The sequence below is a fragment of the Cyprinodon tularosa genome, unplaced genomic scaffold (genome assembly GCF_016077235.1).
Source record: "Cyprinodon tularosa strain WSP-4 unplaced genomic scaffold, ASM1607723v1 ctg267, whole genome shotgun sequence".
NCBI classification, from domain to species: Eukaryota; Metazoa; Chordata; class Actinopteri; order Cyprinodontiformes; family Cyprinodontidae; genus Cyprinodon; species Cyprinodon tularosa.
Genome location: NW_024038971.1, coordinates 1,522,778 through 1,528,777, shown reverse-complemented (window position 1 = coordinate 1,528,777; position 6,000 = coordinate 1,522,778).

The window sequence follows — 6,000 nt, the reverse complement described above, 5'->3', positions numbered from 1 at the left end:
GCAACAGCTCACCAAAGTGGAGAGAGAGGGGGACCACCCAGGCTGCTGCTGCCTGGCCTGGAGGGAGGAGGGAAGAAGGGGGAGGCAGGCAGGGAGGGAGAGAGGAACTCTTTCAATAAACTCTGCACGCACTCACGCGCGCTTTTCTCACGCGCACGACCCCCGTGCACATCGCCTACCCGTTTTCTCTCAGTGGCCTTCCACTTTGCACATAATTGATGCAACACCACCGAGCATGTACAAAAAAAAAAAAAAAAAAAAAACAAGTTCTCAGTTCTGCTGCTTGATCGGCGCAGGCCAATCAGTGAGAGAAGAAAAGTTAATTCAGCTTTTCAGACTGGAATGTAAACATATGATTCCTATTTCCCCCCACAACCTTTTTTTTCTGTGTGGGAATTGCAGATCTTTTAACACTCTTCATATCACTGTAACATATCTCATGTTTGAAAAGGCTGGGGAGCCTCTGATTTTGAAGGTTTTAGTCAGATCTGCTGGGGCAGATTGTACTATTGCATTTAAAGACCAGCATATTTAGAGTGTTTATTTGTGGTTTAGAGTACACTGTTTTAAAGGGTATTTAAAGAAAAAAACTTAATAAAACTTCATGTGGATAGTGAAATCTTTGCCCACTCAAGATTAGTCCAGTTGGATGAAGAGCAACATCATATCTTGCCAAAAATTCTCTTCTGAGCCATTCTAATAAGTAAAGATAACTTTGACCTGACCTTTTTAATGGTTCTGGTTTTGTCATACAAGAAGGTAAACCCAGAAGTCTAGTTGTAAAAAAAAGAATGGGGATGGTGGAATTTTCTTTTTTTTTTCTCGAAATGTAGCCTAATTAATATAGTGTATTAACCTAAAGCAAAATGCATGGTTTGGTTGTTACATGTTACGCCGGTCACTGACCTTGACCAAGGCACCTTACAGTAGAACTGCAGTCAGTCCCTGGACTGGCATGGCAATCACTGCCCCTACATAGTTGGGGACAAATGCAGAGGACAAATTTCCCACTGGGATCAGCTTCATAGTCATGGTAGGTCACTTCTTTGAGTTTATTTATTTTGCTCAGGCTACTTATGAGTAGTGTTGCGCCGATCCCATTTTTTGGCCCCGATACCGATAACCGATACCTGGCTGTGCAGTATCGGCCGATACCGATACCATAATAATGTAAAATAATTGCCATCATGGCTTTGTCAAGCTGCTCCCTACCTTTGTGAAGCAGGAAAAAATCTAATACAAAGTGAATCCAGTAGAACTTTTTATTGCCTACGAGGAGTGGGTTACAATAGTTGAATAAACTTATGGCTCTCAAAATGGTATCGGTGCCCTATTTGTTGGTACTTGCCGATACCGATACCACCATTTTAGGGCAGTATCGGGGCCCCGTCCAATACTGGTATCGGTATCGGTGCAACACTACTTATGAGCCCCCATCCCACCAAATGTTGAAAGGGCAATATTATTGCCATTACTGTTAATATATATTAAAAAGTTATAGACATTCAGTGATAACAATGTCACAGGAGATTGTACGTGATGGTCCTTTAGTGTAATCTCAGTCTCAACTGAGAGCATTGTAACCAACAGAGATTGCTGCAGACTGTTTATGATTTATGTATAGTTAATAGTTAAATGTTTCAACTGATTCCCATTCCTGAGCCGTAGACCTTTGCTACCCCCCCCCCCCCCCCCCCCCCCCCCCCCCCCCCCAGATTTACCATTGGTGTCTTTGGTCTCTGATTATGATTTCCCTGTCTGTGCCCCTTTGTTAGACAGTGTACTGAACAGTGCTTGAGAGATGTTCAAATCTTGAGGCATGTTTTGTTTTAGTTCTTATACGTGACTCCTAAATTGAATCGGTTGGACTATATTTTATTGATGATTATAAATCTAAATTAGGCTCTTTGCAAATTCACATTTTTCAAACGTATTCAAAGAAATAACTCCATGTTTGATTTTTTTTTTGTTGTACTTTACAGTTAAGTGTTAATTTGTAAAAAAAAATAAATAGGAAATCCCATGGAGACTAAAGTTTGTGGTTTTAATTTAACAAAATGTAAACATCTAATTGGTATCATTAGATCATTTGCACCAGTGATGGTTACTTCATATTTTCAAGGCCAAAATCTTCTAAAAGTAGGCTCTATACATTCAAGAAAATGTAACAATTTAGTCGCGTAAAGATACCACAAAAAATAAGGAGAAGTTATGGATAGGGATTATACTGAAGGAATTGTTCACATACAAATACTTTTTGTCAACACCTTGGTGCTGACTGGTTCAGTGTGAAAGCCTTATCTCTCTGCAGCTTCCACATAAGAAAGAAAGAAAGAAAGAAAGAAAGAAAGAAAGAAAGAAAGAAAGAAAGAAAGAAAGAAAGAAAGAAAGAAAGAAAGAAAGAAAGAAAGAAAGAAAGAAAGAGTATTCAACACAATGTCAAATTAACACATTTATAAATAAAAGTTCAGAATCGTTTACAGTAAATAAGACACCTTCATAATCCCAAATTTAACAAAAAATATTTAGTTCATCCACTTTTAAATTATATTTATATTCTAACATTACTTGCTTGCTCTACCCATACAAAGTTTTACACAATCAGTATTCTGTTCATTGTTAATTTTAAATTTACTACTACGCTTTGCTTGACAGAGAAAAAGAGAGAAAGAAGAGCAGTAGAAAACCTGACTTTATATTTAGTGCTTTGCTACTATAAGCCCCTGTTGGCCCCACTTATGACTGTATGGGGGTGAAGAACAAACATTATACCCGATTACAGTCCTTCCCTACCTAAACACCATTCGGAGTCAGTGTGTGGAACATTTGTCAGGTGGCTGGAGCTAATTTGAGGCCTTTTAGGTGCCTGTAAAACAATCTGACGCTAAAGTAAGCAATTTGTTGCATACAGGTGATAGGTGTGAGACGTTTGCAGGGTTTTTCTGCAGCAGCGATGAGACTGCATGCAGTTTGGATGTCAAGGTTTGATGTTGAGCAGCTAGTTACGTCATCACAGTTTACATAACGCCTGGATGGAAAACCTGCTAAATTAAATCACAAAGGTTTTGGTGTTGTACAACATATGGAAACGGGAGAAGATCGATCTTAGAAAACACAATAAAAATTTTGCCTTCTCAATTTTCAAGATACACATTTTTTACATCTTGATGTTAAGACTGGTTGTAAAAATCTGTTTATTGTAATTTGGAAATGCCTAAAAATTTGTTAAAATAATTTTTTATTGTATGAGGGATTATATAAAATTATGATAAATAACTTCTCACCAAACAGCATTTCATGACTGACTCAAATTTGAATTATTGCACAGTAATTTAGATTAAACTGGAGAGAATGTTATTAGATCTGAAAAAACTGCCACTGGACTGGATGATGACGTTCATAATCATCCCCCGTCAGATCATTATAGTCACTAACCTGTGTTTCTCTCTTGCAGAGGTTCCTGCCTTAGATGCCCTGGTTGCTGTAACTGCAGATCAGTTTTTTTAATAAACACTTTTTGAGTAATCCCACTGTCTGTCTTGCCTTGAATACTGGGTCCACTGTTCTGAGATTTGACACTTGCAGCATTTATTAGAAACTTGATGTAGCTTTTTGAAAGAATAGAGTAGGAGATTGATAGATAGATTGGTGCGGTTGCTGCTATAAACAGATGCTACAGTGGTCGGTTGAGGTGAAGAGAAAGCTGAGCCAAAAGGCAAAACTCTTGACACATCCGTTGGACCACATCCCTACCTTAACTATAGGCATGAAATATGGATCATGACTGAAAGATAGAGATCTTGAATATAAGCAGCTGAAATGAGCCTTCTCCACAGGGTGGCTGGGCATTCCCTTAGAGATAGGGTGAGGAGCTCAGTCATTGGGGAGACGTTCAGGGTAGAGCTGCTTCTCTTGGTGATCGAGAGGATTGAGCTGAGGTGGCTCGGATATCTTTTTCTGATGCTCTATGGATACTTCCCTTGGGAGGTATCCCAGCAGGAGGGGGCCAAGGGGATCCCCCAGGACACTATTTTTCTCATGTGGCCTTGGACGCTTCTAGCTTCCCCCAGCAGAGCTGGAGGAGGCGTCTGGGTAAAAAGAATTCAGAGAGTCTCTGCTGAGGCTGCTGCCCCCTGGGTTCCTCTTAATGCAGGACTCTTAATGCTGGGTGGAGTGTATCAGCACTTCCAGCAAGATAAATGCATTGAAGCTATGGACTGTCCCACCCATTCCCCAGACTTGAATCTGATTGAGCACATTTGGGACATCTCCATCCATCCACCAATGTCCCGTTGCACCACAGACTGTCCAGGAGTTAACGGATGCTTTAGTCCAGATCTGGGAGGAGATCCCTCAGGATCATCCACCACCTCATCAGGAGCTGTCCAGGCGTTGTAGGGAGGTCAAACAGGCATATGAAGGCCACATACAATACTGAGCCTGATTTTCACCTGTTTTAAAGACATTACATCAAAGTTGGATCAGCCAGAGGTGTGTTTCTCCACTGTAATTTTGTGTGTGACTCCCAGGCCTCTATTGATTAATACATTTGATTTCCATAATGATTTGTGTGGGATTTTGTTTTCAGTATATCCAATTTTGTATTCATTGAGAATGTTTCATTCATTCCGATCCAGAGTGTGTTATTTAAGTGTCCCCTTTATTTTTTTGAGCAGTGTAAATCTTTATGCAGGAATGGACATTTTGTTAATTGTCCTGTTGTAGGCTGTCATTAAAGTTAAACTCAATGTTGAAGGGTGACTTAGCAAAGCTGGACAAAAAGAAACATATACTATTATGACATCATTCTTTCTTCGATTAGTTTAAAATTCTTAATCATCAATAACAAGTGTCATTAAATCAAGTGACATTTATTTTAACTGTTGTTGAAATTTCTTAATGAAAGTTGCAGTAATAATGCTGAATTTAATGAAAAGATATGTTTGCTACACAACAGCTCTCTGAAGTCTTTCTCTCCTACACAACTTTTTCACGCACACATCTTCATCTATAGACTCATTGGAATTTCCAGCGTGGCACTGCCCAGTCTGTTTCGTTGCTGTACTGGAGCTGGTTCTCTTGGATTGGGTTGGGTCAGGTTGAATGGTAGAAGCAAACAGGCAGCTGGAAATGGGAGCTAATGTGGAATGTGAGGAATTGGGTTGTGTGGTAAGGGGCCCCTTCAAGCCTAACAAACTCAGGGAGGTCCAAGGCCTGGTCTAGAGGCCTTGGATAAATAAACCATGGGAGATGACCATGCACTGCGTAGATATCTGCCATCACACCTCCCTAGCCTCCAAACACAAACCCCTTGATCCCCTTTTCACCTCTCCACATCCTTTGTCCCGTGTGTTCTCTCTCCCTCTCCCAACTTCCTCTGTTTATCCCAGCTTCATTCTCTTCTTCTTTAATCCTAATTTTACACCTTAGAGCTTTTAAACTTTTCCGATCTCTCTATGTTTCTTTCTTATTATTTACTCCTGTAATTCTGTTATCCCATATACCTCCTTATCATCTCTAACCCTAGATTTAATACTTCCCCAGTTACTCCATTCAAACTCTCATCCATGCTTCAATTTCTGTCTGTTGTGGGTTTTGTATTAACTAAAGGCAACGTTAAAGGATGCTTCGGCCCTCACTAATTGTCAGGCCAGGGAAATGTTTTTTTTTTTTTTTTTTTTTTACACAGAACCAGGAATATTTCACACCTTTAGTTCTTGATCATTTGAGAAAAAACTAAGTGAAAAAAGATTTTCCATTTAAAAAACTTAAAATCAAGCGAAGCTGATGCTGTTGTGACACAGAACCCATATCCACAAAGAAGAAAGGATATTTAACAAAAACTGAATAACATACCTGTAATCAAAACTGCCATGAAGAGGAGTTTTACATTGATTACATTTTCAAAAGCTTATTTAAGACATTCAAAACAAAATAATTTTAAAAGTGACCCATTTATGGGGCTAATAGTGTCAAAGATGTTGCAGAGACTATAAAAAG